The sequence below is a fragment of the Pteropus vampyrus genome, unplaced genomic scaffold (assembly GCF_000151845.1).
Source record: "Pteropus vampyrus isolate Shadow unplaced genomic scaffold, Pvam_2.0 Scaffold64, whole genome shotgun sequence".
NCBI lineage: Eukaryota > Metazoa > Chordata > Mammalia > Chiroptera > Pteropodidae > Pteropus > Pteropus vampyrus.
The window spans coordinates 7,102,257-7,114,932 of NW_011888845.1; the positions used below are offsets into that span (position 1 = coordinate 7,102,257).

At 36.6% G+C, this 12,676-nt stretch overlaps 1 protein-coding gene and 1 pseudogene across 2 annotated transcripts in view; both read left to right on the forward strand.

The window, feature by feature from the left end:
• KHDRBS2 (KH RNA binding domain containing, signal transduction associated 2) overlaps positions 1–12,676 on the forward strand; it is a 511,685-nt gene that overhangs the window by 375,619 nt on the left and 123,390 nt on the right. The window lies entirely within an intron of this gene.
• On the forward strand, positions 2,368–2,486 carry LOC111740499 (annotated as a pseudogene).

Here is a 12,676-nt window from a genome sequence, read left to right on the forward strand (position 1 = left end):
ACCTTGGGTGTTTTGTGTTTCAAAATTAGGTATGTGGCCAACACGCTGTTGTACTTTCCACTTGTGACTGCCTCTTCAATTTGTCGCTGCTCAAAGCCCAAGGGCAGCATCTCCTGGATCACCTGGGGGTTTACGTTCTCACAGGGCAGCTCTGTATATGGCTGGAGTTCCTCCTCCTGCCCCATGTTTACCCATGGGTCCTTCATCAATTCTTCAAGAGTTCCTCGGTTTTGGGGGTCGAGTGTCAAAATTTTTTTCAGAATGTTCTTGCACAAAAAGGACACGAAATAGGGGACCTGGTACTGTCCTTTCAGGATCTTCTGCCGTAGCACAGTCACATCTAATGCCATAAACGGCAATTTCCCGGTAACAGTTTCGTAAAGGATAACTCCCAGGCTCCATACGTCGGCTCCGGGGCCATCGTAGCCTTGCCGCAGGAAGACCTCTGGGGCGACATAAGGAATGCTGCCACAGAACAGATGCAGCTTGCGGCCAACATACCCACTGCTGAGTCCAAAGTCTGCAAGTTTCACATTCAGTTCAGCATCCAAAAGCACATTCTCTGGCTTCAGGTCCCTGTGGACGATGCCCTTCTGGTGGCAATAATGCACAGCCGAAATCAGCTGTCGGAAGATGCCCTGGGCCTCGTGCTCCTTCATACAGCCGAAACGCTGAAGATATCCAGATAAGCTCCCTCTGCTCGCGTGCTCCATTACAAGGAAGATGGTGTATTTGGTGTCAATCACCTGATATAATTTTACAATATTGGGGTGGTTCAGGCTTTTCATGGTTTTTATTTCTTGTAAAGGTCGATAGGCGCCCCGCCGATTAATGACTTTGACAGCCACCTCTACCCCGGTAAGAATATGTCGGGCCAACTTCACCTTGGCAAAGCTGCCCTCGCCAATAGTGTGCAAGAGCTGGTAGTGGCCAATAGAGGTGGCTGCAAGGTCATGTGGCATAGTGACCACTAACTACACTAACTGATAATACTATCACTGTAAACTATTCTAGCAGACAATACTAACTATGCTAACTGTGCTAATACTAATAAAAAATGCTAACTATACTAATTAACTGTGCTAATACTAATAAAAATGCTAACTATACTAATTAACTGTGCTAATACTAATAAAAATGCTAACTATACTAATTAACTGTGCTAATACCAATAAACAATGCTAACTATTGCTAACTGTGCTAATACTAATGAACAATGCTAACTATGCTAACTGTGCTAATACTAATGAACAATGCTAACTATACTAACAATACCAATATTAACTCTACTAAATGTACTAACAATGCTAACTACTAATACTAACTGAAAAAGAACAAAGAAAAAAACTGAGGAAAAGAAAATGAAAAAAAGTGAAACAAAAAAAACAAAGAAAAAAGAAAAAAATAAGAAAAAGAATTAAAAAAATGAGAAAAAGAAAGTAAAGGCAAGAGGAAAAATAAGCAAAACAACAACAAAAATGGAGAAAACAAGCTAACTAATCCAGTCCAACAGGTCACCACAAATCAGCTTCCTGGGCTCTAAGGACAAAAACTTCAGCCCAGTCAGGGCCTTTATAGGAGTTTTTTCTAATTCCATCACAATGGTGCTTTATGAGGTCAGAGCAAGACATGGACCAATCATGGCTGGATATAAACCAGTGGTTTCCTCACTTCTTGGTTTCAAGACCTTATATTTTTTACACTTAAAAAAATATAAACAAAACAAAACAAAAACAAAAACAAATAAGGACCCCCAAGAGCTTTTTGTTTATGTGAGATAGTAAAGATTGATATTTACTTTATTATAAATTAAAATATGTAGGATGCTTCAGTGACCTTTTCATTTATAATTTGAAGATCTGTAATAATTTTTATCTTTTAAAGACCTTTTAGAGTATCTACACTTAAAATATTCAATTCTTTTTTCTAAAAAATGATGCTACGAGTTAACTGATACCATGATACTATAGGAAAATGTTCTGTTGAATAAGATAAGGTACATTATTAACATCTGTAAAGCTGAGAGGAGGTAGTTTCATCATATTTTTGCCAATAAGATAATGAGCAGATTTCTCAACAGAAACCATGGAGACCAGGGGACAGCTGGTTGATGTATTCAAAGCGTTGAAGGAAAAAAAGCTTTTAACCAAGAATCATATATCTGGCAAAACTATCTGAAAATGAGGGAGACCTTAAGATATTCCCAGATAAACCAACGCTGAGGAAGTTCTTTACCACTAGACCTGCCTAGCATGTCTCAGATCCTTCAGGTTGGAATAAAATGACACTGGGCAGAGACTCAAAGCTTTATGAAGAAATTAAGATCTCTGCTGAAACTCAGTACATGGACAATTATAAAAGCTAGTACTCTATGGCCATGCCACCCTGAACAGGCCCAATCCCATCTGATCTCGGAAGCTAAGCAAGGTCAGGCCTGGTTAGTACTTGGATGGGAGACCACTTAGGAAGACCAGGTGCTGTAGATGTAAAAATAAAAAGAATAAGGGATTATAAGCTGACAAGGTCCTTGCAATCTGTGATGTCAACCAAGGGGGTTGCCTTGCCTGAAAAAATATTAAAATGAAATTTGCCTTCTAATCTCCTTGTTGCTTTCCAGTGGGGCTCATTCAGTCACAGCACTTTTCGTTCACTCACTCTGGATGAACTCTCTGTGAGGTCCCAGACTATGGATCCAGTATTTTCCCTGACCATTTTAGTGCACTAAAGACTGAATATAATATAGGACTCCAGTTTTAAACTGATAAATTGCTGTGGACTCATGAAAATGATTTGGTATATGAGTTTATGGGGACCATTTTATACTTTACTTCTGGCTCTACGTACAATGTAACTATGTAACTTTTTTCCCATGGTGTTTAATAGACCTGTAGATAGTTTTAATAAATATCGTTATATGATTACTATACTTTCTTTTATTAGATCATTTTGATTTCTAAGCTTCTTGAGTTTACGTTTCTCAATTCAGTTTACTTTTCTAAGTTAATAATAACGAGAACTACTCAAAATCCTAAGTCTTAACTATAAATACACACACTATCTCAACTGTACCCCCACCTCTCCCCAACACACATACATGCAGTGTTATATTAATAGTTATTACCAAATTAATGTGAATAGTTAATAGCTCTCTGGAGTCAAAAACTAAATAAAATTGTCAACAATCATTTTACTCATGCTTAATAGTTTCTAACCCTTGCATAAGAATAAATATAAATGCTTTAAACACTTTCAACATAAGATATATTTATTTGGCAAACATTTGTGAAGGTGTACAAAATTATGTGCCAGGTATACAAAAATATACAAATATAAATAAAAATACATAGGACAAGCGAAAGATAGAAAAAATGTGCAAATATAAATTTAAAATGTCATCTAGCATCAAGGGTCTCATAGATAGATAAGGAGAATCAATGTGATATATGCTGTAAGAGAGGTATATCTCAAGGCAGGCAAGGGGCAGAGTAGACTAGAGAGATGTAATAAAATGTGGAAATTGTTGCCCAGCCACCTGAGGGATACAGACAAGATAACAGAAGAGAGAAACTTTAATCTAAGACTTGAAGAATGGCTAACACTTTTAGTGATTTAATCATCGGTTATGATGCACTCTTGATGTTTTATCAAATATTAGGTTAATAATGAAATGAAGAAAACTGATAACAATTAAACATACAAATAACTAAAGAGAATTTGTAACTCCCTTTTCATACCCAGCCTGTAACCCTCTTTGCTAATCTGAAACTAACATTCAGATCTTAACCTGAAGTCACCTTTTCAAGGAAACTTTAGCTGACACCCAAATCTAAATTTTTTTCTTTTATAACATTTATCAAAATTTGTAATTTGATGTTGTGTCTGTGCTTATTTGTGCACTGCATCCTCACTAGATCTTGGATCACATTGTCAAATTGTATCCATCGATCAGTTTGTACTGAGCATGAAGGATACAGGCAATCCAGAAGCTTTGGCACAGAAGCCAGAGAGTTCACGGGCATCAAAAACATCTCCTAGGTTCTTCTTTCCTGTATCAGACATATCCCAGAAAAATCATGTCTCTAGATGAGGTCCTCATAGTCAACTTATGGAATAAGAAGCATTAATTTATACAATATCCCCATTGAATATCAGTTGTGGGCCTAACTGTGTGGGCCAAACTTCATATGTTGAATCTCTAACCTCCAATATGATGGTTTTGGGACATGGTTCTTTTGGGAGATAATTTGGTTTAGATAAAGTCATGAGGGTAGGACCCTCATGATGGGATTAGCACCATTGTAAGTAGAGATACAAGAGAACTTACTCTCTATCTCCCTTCCTTTTGAGGACACAGAGAGAAGGGACCATCTGAAATCAGGAAGAGAGCTCTCACCAAAACCCCACCATGTTGGCTCTTTGATCTTAGACTTTTCCAGGATTTGGCAAGAGCTATGAGAAAATAAATTTCTGTTGTTTAAGCCACTCAGTTAATGGTATTTTGTTATGGCACTCTGAACAAACTAAGACAATATTCCAGAAAGTTGTCCACATTCACCAGGGAACCACGCCTCATAAATCCATAGATTCTGAATATATTAACCTTATGGAATCTTTTAGCCAAGGATATCCTGCCTAGCACTTTCAACAGAGAAGAACTCTTCCTCCTAGCAAGTGTCATGTGTCTGCTTACCTGGAAGTCCAGTAGATCAAAAAATATACTGTGTTTCTTTGTCTTCTCTTTTCCCAAGGGTCAATACCTATACTCCTGCTCCTGCAGAGGGAAGGAAGGGATCGTAGGCAGGCTGCTTCCATAGTTTCCTCCCAACTTGATGAGGACAGGGACTTTGTGCATTTTGTTCACTAGTGTTTATCCAGCACTTTTCAGAGCTAGAATAACACAGAGCTACAGCCAGCTCAGAACTATTGAAAGAATGAGTGAAGTAATGATGCATATTAACTACTGGGTAAAACTATAATATTGTTTGTTCTAAATATGTTTCTGTGAAGCCCCAAGAAATATACTCTACTTCCACTTGGTGATTTAATTCGTCATTGAACTGAGTGCCCTATGTTTTCTAATGAAGCAAACAATTGGCTTAATTTTATGTAGTCCAAACTATTTCCATAATGAAATTATGTTTTTGTAGGCTTAGGGTAATTGAAAATAAAAAACCACAGGTTTTGGTGCCTTCTGTCTAATAGTCAAATTTTATATATCATGTTATGATGGGTTCATTTTTAATATTACTTTGGGTTCTGTAACTCATGCTAGAAAGATTGTGAAAGTTCTCTGCTCTAAAAAAAATTGCTGAATTTTATCAGTAGTAAAAAAGTAGAAATTTTATCGATTAGTAACAAAGTAGAAAATATCTCCCCAAAGAACCCCTGAATTTTATGCAAATAAACATTTCCACAGAAGATGGGAAACAATGAATTATCCAATTATTTTGAAAATTAAACATGAGTTTCTTTAGAGACCAGAAAGGTCAAATTTATAACTAATTAATGAATACTACCTATATGAGCCCAGCTGTCAGCACTGACCAGATGGCACACTCACATGGACAATTCAAGAGAACTCGGTGAAGAGGCCATGTCAACTGGGAATGGTAAAGCAATCAGAGTCTAATAACAGCAAGAAGCCTATGAAACCCTGCCCTGAGAGTGTTTCTTTGTTTTATTCATTTATTTATTGCTTTGGGGTTTATATCCCACATATGATAAAGGGAGTCAAATACATGGTGACGGAAGGAGACTAGACTTTGGGTAGTGAGCACACAATAGAGTATACAGATGTCATATTGTAAACTTGTACACCTGAAATCTATATAATTTTATTAACCAATGTTACTCCAATACATTTAATTTTTAAAAAACCTGCCCCAAAGGGGCAAGCAGAAGTCACTGTTACGGAATCTGTAAAAGCAGTCACACAGTGGTAAAGGGGCTGTCCTACAGGTGACAGTGTCAAATCGTGGTCCAGCAAAAGAGATCAAGAGTGATGGTGGGGGGTGAACATCCTGATTTCTTTGTCTTTCTGTCCTTTGATTTCTTGTTAGTGCCTCCCCTTGGCCTAATCAAGAGAAAGCCAGATGGCAAGAGAGCCTGAGTGATACGACCTGTAGAGGCCAGCCTCCTAGGGCACAGAATATAGTGGATAAGGCAAAATAATAGATATGGGAAGACAAACAGAAGACAGCTATCAGGAGACCCCTAAAAATGCCACAATAAGTAGGAATGGTGCCTGTGCTCATGAAGCCGACCAACTGGTGGCATACAGAATTACAAAAAAAAAAGCTAACTATTGTAGACTGTTTCACAAATTGAAATGGAAATAATACGGGCAATAATGAATACAGAGAAAAGAGATACTGGTCTCTGTATCTGGAGGCTGGGAAAGAGGATATTATAGGTTGGGATTAAATTCATTTCACAATTTGGAGGATGAAGTTAGAGTCTGAGAGGGAAAAAGCTCCTTTGTAAGAGCACAGTGCTGACCTGTATGGTCACAGAACTGAACAGAAGCACATAAAGCATAGGAAATAGGCAAGCCTGGAGAGTTAATCTGGGGGCACATAAATGAGAAATTTTCAAATAATAAAAACATTCAAGAGAATTTATGAAAATTCTTTGGAAAGTTTTACACATGGGCCAACTGTGTCTTCTGACTTCATAAACGAAGAAAGTTTTATCTGGGATGGGCATTCTAGCATGTTGAAGCCTTAGATTACTCAAGGCACCTGTAAAGTCTAGACTTTTTTAAATTGATTTTTTTCTCTACTAGGAATCCCCTTCTTTGGTCTCTAGGTGTGGCGCAGTGTTGTTCCAGAATTATAAAAAGGTGAAGAGATTGCTCTGATGGGCGAGGGGTGGGAGTGGAACATCTTAGTGATATGATACCCGCCAATAATGAAAGCAGTCTATAGGACATCTAAAACCTAGCTAAATGGAAATCATCTTTCCAAGACTTTTAAGTGGGAAAAAAAATTCATTGAATTAGTAAAATGAGCTTTCATCTCTAATCACTGTAGCAATCTATAGAGGGATAGTAGGAGCATAATCAAGGAGAGATAGAATGAGAAGCGTGCCAATAAAATTTTCACCTTCAATTCAGAGATAATTAATCTTAGAAGTGTCATCTTACCTTATGTATTCTGTCAGCATTTTAGGTCATGGAAACCTGTCTACTGAAAAGTTTCCAGATGGATAGGGCTGAGTCCTAATTCATTTACTGCATCTATTAATGAGACAATACAATTACACACATTGTACCAATTAAGTAATGCAGTTATTCTCAAATTTTAACAAAAACAAGAATCATCCTGGCAGTTTTTTAAAAGTGCCCTTTCTGAGCCCTAAATCTAGACTTTCTGATTTAAGAGGGCTTGATAGGGCCTAGGTTTTCATATTGTTTAAATAGTGCCCCAGTAAACTCTGACAGGTTGTCTGTAGATTACATTTTGAAAACCTCTGAAATACGAGAAAACTGAAATATTCCAAGACAGAGTTGCTCAAGATTCTGAGGAAGGAGTGGCAGACAAATATGGCTGTCCAAGTAGCACTTTGCTTCTCCCAGTTATCTACTGTTTACTGCCATATAATTCACACCTCCTCCCCCACTAAAAAATACTATTATCAAAACCAGAACTCTAGTAAATAGTTTTTTGATTAAATTTATTGGAGTGACATTGATTAATAAAATTATATAGGTTTCAAGTGTATAATTCAATGATATATTATATGTATATTGCATTGTGTGTTCACTACCCAAAGTCAAATCTCCTTTTTTCACCAAATATTTGACCCCCTTTACCTTTTTCTACCTCCCTCCCTCTCCCCTTTCCTCTGGTAACCACTAAACTGTTGTCTGTCTGTGCTATAAGGTTTTGTTTGTCTTGTTCATTTGTTGCTTTCAATTTTAGATCTCACGTATGAATGAAATCATATGGTTAGCAACTTTTTCTGTCTGACGTATTTCACTTTGCACGATAGTCTCAAGATTTGTGTTGTCACAAATGGCAGTATTTCATCTTTTTTTATGGCTGAGTGATATTCCATTGTATTTATGTACCTCGTCTTCTTTATCTGGTCATCTACCAAAGAGCATTTCACTTGTTTCCATGTCTTGGCCACTGTGAATAATGCTGCAGTGAACATCAGGATGCATATATCTTTATCTTTACGGATAAATGCTTTCAAATTTGGGGGGCAGATACCCAGAGGAGGGACTGCTAGGTGATATGATAGTTCTATTCTTAAATTTTGAGGAACCTCCATACTATTTTCCATAGTGGCTGTGCCAATTTATATTCCCACCAGCAGTGTATGAAGGCCCCTTTTTCCTTACGACCTCTCCAGCACTTGTTATTACTTGTCTTGTTGATAATAACCATTCTAAGAGGTGTGAGGTTGTATCTCATTATAGTTTTGATTTGTATTTCCCTAATAGCTAGTGAAGTTGAGCATCTTTTAATATGTCTATTGACCATTCGTATGGCATCTTAGGAGAAGTATCTGTTCAAGTCTTCTGCCCATTTTTAATTGGATTGTTTAATTTATTGTTGTTGAGTTGTATAAATTCTTCATATGTTTTGATTATAAATCCCTTATCGGAGGTGTTGTTTGCAATTATCTTCTTCCATTCAGTTGGTTGCTTCTTTGTTTTGTTGATGGTTTCTTTTGCTGTGCAGAAGCTTTTTAGTTTGATATAGTCTCATTAATTTATTTTTGCTTTTATTTCCTTTGCCTTTGAGGTAAAATTCTAAAATCCTCTCTAAAACCAAGGTCCATGAGTTTAGTACCTATGTTTTCTTTTATGAAACTTACTGTTTCAGGTCTTATACTTAGGTCTTTGATTTATTTTGAGTTAATTTTGGTGTACAGTGACAGATAGCAGTCTAATTTCATTCTTTTGCATGTGACTTTCTAATTTCCCCGGCACCATTTATTAAAGAGGCTTTCTTTTCTGCATCGTATGTGAGGGCGATCTGACTGCATCATCTGTCACCCCACTGATTGCCAGAGTTGATTCAGCTGATCTGGCTGGCTAGGCAGGGTCCCCTCCTCCCTCACCCCTCCACTCGGTAGAAGAGGACGACCTTCCCCAACAGGGGAGAGGACAGTTCTTCTATCAAGGGTATATGAGGAGCTGCGCTCCCCTGCTGTAACCTCCAAACTCTCTAGTAAATAATTTTACTAAATGTGTTGCAAATGCACAGAAGAGCCCACAAGATATGAGGTCCCTTCTGAATAAATAGGTTGTAAAAGTTCATGATACACAAATTATCAACACAGTACCAATACAAATAAGACTACCAGAGAGTTCCTAAGAGCAAAAATTATTCTAGACAGCATATGTGAATTGGATTGACCATCTAAACAGTTCACATTCTATCAAGCCTTTCTGCTTAAAACAGCTAAAACAGAATTTTTACTGTATAGCCTCAGGCCCTGTCAAACCTATCCCTTGTCCAGTATACCTTACCCTACTTATAGTATGTCCATTCACTCATTGTGCAAGCAAAAAATGTAATCATCCTGTATTTCCCATTTTTCACTTCACATATCACATCTTTCAAAAAGTTACATTGATTACCTTACTAAACACATCCTAAACAACTCATCTAAGTGTGGCCCGATCTGAGCCATCATCAGTCATGCTTAGAATTCCATGAAAGTCTTCTAATGGGTTTCACTCCTAACCTCCTCCAATAATCCATTCTTTCCCAGCAGTAGGAATCGTCCTTCTCAAATGTAAATCAGATATCACCCAACTGCTTACAACTCTTCAATGACTTCCCACTAAAATTGGACAAAACAAAATATCAAAAAAAAAAAAAAAAGTGCAGTCTCTCCTCACAGGAAATCAAGGCCTCTTGCAACCTTTCCTAGGCACATCTTCATTAATTCTCTTGCTCAGCCAATTAGCTATATGGGTATTGAGAGTAAGTTTCTGGAAACAGAATATCTAGGCTTGCATCTAGTCTTTACCATTTTCTAGCTTGGGCAAGTAAATGAACCTTCCTGTGTTTCACCTGAAAATAAATGATAAAATGAAATGTGCTTCAGAGAGTGTTTGGGAATGCTTTCTGTTTGTTGAAAAGCTCATGCTTGTTCATACTTTAGGATTTGGGCACCTGTAGTTTTCCTTAAAAGGACTGCTCATTTCTAGATCTTGGCTAGGACACCTTCTCAGTTGATTTTAGCTGGGAGTCAGCTCCTCAGCGATACCTTCCCCCATCAGCCTGCCTATTTCCCTCTATTCTAACTTCAGCAGTTGTCATGTTAATTTATTTTTCTGTGTTTCTACACCTAAGTTCTAGGGGAGTCGAAATTTTCTTTTTCTGGTACTGGAAACAATATCTATAAGCAGGAATCCTATCTACTATAGAGTCCTATTGGAATAAAGAAGTTTGTAGATATCGTTTATTCTCAGGAAAACCAGCGTCCTCAGTTACTAATCAACAAAACAAGAAATAAAATGTTGAAAACATGCCGTTGATGTTATTTATAGATATCTCTGTACACAGCATAAAACTATAGGCAGAGAAAAGACATATCAAACCCAGAATTTTAGATATCTCTCAGGAAGGAGGGAAGTACAGTGGGGAGTGGGGAGAAAACCACAGTAGGGACAAAGTAAGCTCCAGAATTTTGTTTTATTTACTTATGTCACATTGTATTAGATAATATTTTGAAAAACGAATAATATAAAAAGTTTTCATTTAAATTACTCGGTAAACCTGGATAAGAAAAATCTCTGCCCTTTATCCATTACAATGTTATGCCTTCTTTTGGCCTCAGTGATCACATTCATTGACCTAAGCTCATTTGTATGAATGAAATCATTATTTTATAGTCTACAAATTAAATATTACCTGCCTTACAAAAGGGATAACGTTTTCTGAAATGTAAAAATATCATAGCTAAAATAAAGATTTTTAAAAGAAAAAGATATTTGGAAAAATTGAGATGAGAGAGATTTAGAGGAAGTAGTTAATTCAATTATGTACTAAATTCACTGTAGAGGATAATATAGATTTTCCCAAACCTTTTGGGATTTGGTAAAGCAATTCATAGTAACATATATAAGGATGTGTATTTTCTTAGCCATTAATCAAACTTTGTACTAGACATCATACTAGAAAACAATTGTTAAAAGAAACAAGAAAAAACATTATTAGAGGAAGACAAGGCTGGGTAGTATAATGTTTTATGTCCATTTTGTTCACTTTGTGGATCTAGAAACCCAGCTTTGTGCATCTAGAAACCCGGAAGACATAGATGAGTATAATAAAAATGTCAATTTAACAAGCTGCAAAAGCAGACACACATTTCCACTGACCTTTATGTCATTTCCACTGTCGAGTGTCAAAATTGGTGAACATGAAACAACAGTAAAGTAAGGTACATAATCTTAAAGTGTATTTCATCTAGACCTTAATTAAACTACATAAATTCACTCTTGCCTAAACCAAATACACCTATTCAGAGAGCTGGGTCCTCCACCCGCTGGTTGCTGGCTCCTCCATCTCTTGGGAGCAGTGCGGAGTTCACCTTTCCAGCTTCCTACTGTTCGAGCTTCCACTTCACTTCTTAGTCACATCTTCTCATCATCTTATACTATCGAAACAACTTTCGATAGCCTCTTAAGTGTCCCTAACATCCTTCTTTCTATCATCCTTTTTTCTTGTTGATTTTTCTGTTGCCTGCTTTCCATTTCTTTTACTTTGTTATGCTTCCCCTGACTAATTTCTGATTTTAATAATGGAAAAATCTTTTTTTTAAAACCAGGCAGCAAAATGTCCTTTCTGAATTGGAACTAATGTGAAGGACAATAGAATTGCATCTTACTTATCACAGTAAATATTATCTTGGCAAGATGAATATGAAATGCTAAGTGCAATTTCTATTGTAAATTGTGCAGTATTTTAAGACTTTTCCCTGTGATTTAAGTATCTGGGTTTTGAAATGAGAGAAAAGGGCAGTGTCTTAAAAAAAATTCAATGCCTTTAATCTGTCGAAGTTGTCAATCAAAATATGGAACTCTACATAGACAGCCTTGGGCATATCAGCACCCTAATTACAGAAAGTCTGGCTCATCACCAATGTTTTAACACTTGATTTATTTCCTGTTCAATTTGTTCAATAGAGCCAGAGTTAATTGGTTTTCCAAATGGGTGTTAAAAATATAAAGATCTAGCTTCATTAAGTGGAGGCTATATTTATTATGCATCGGTGACTTGTAAGTCTGTGTAAAGGTTAGTGGGGTGAGCTTTCAGGGTGTTGTATACAAAACTGCAGCTTTGACTTGGTACTAATATGGCTAATAACTAATAAATACTAAAAGTCACAGTAGGTGGTGTAAATAGAGAGTTGTTTTGTGAATTGAAATTTCCCCTAAACCAAATGCATTTATTAAAAACTATCTAAAAACAGCATTTTCTTTTTCAAGTCTAATGTATTTTATTTTTCTTCCAGAAAAGGTATTTTAGATATTTCCTGTGGCAAAAAAAATAAAAATAAAAAATAAATCTATATACCAGTGGACATTTAGCAATGTGAGTTTTTTTAATATAGTGCTTAGCATTTCAATAATGGCCATTCTCCTGTGATATAGCAGTGCATTTAATATGATGTTTTGACACAATAAATGACAAATGGAGGACTCAACAAA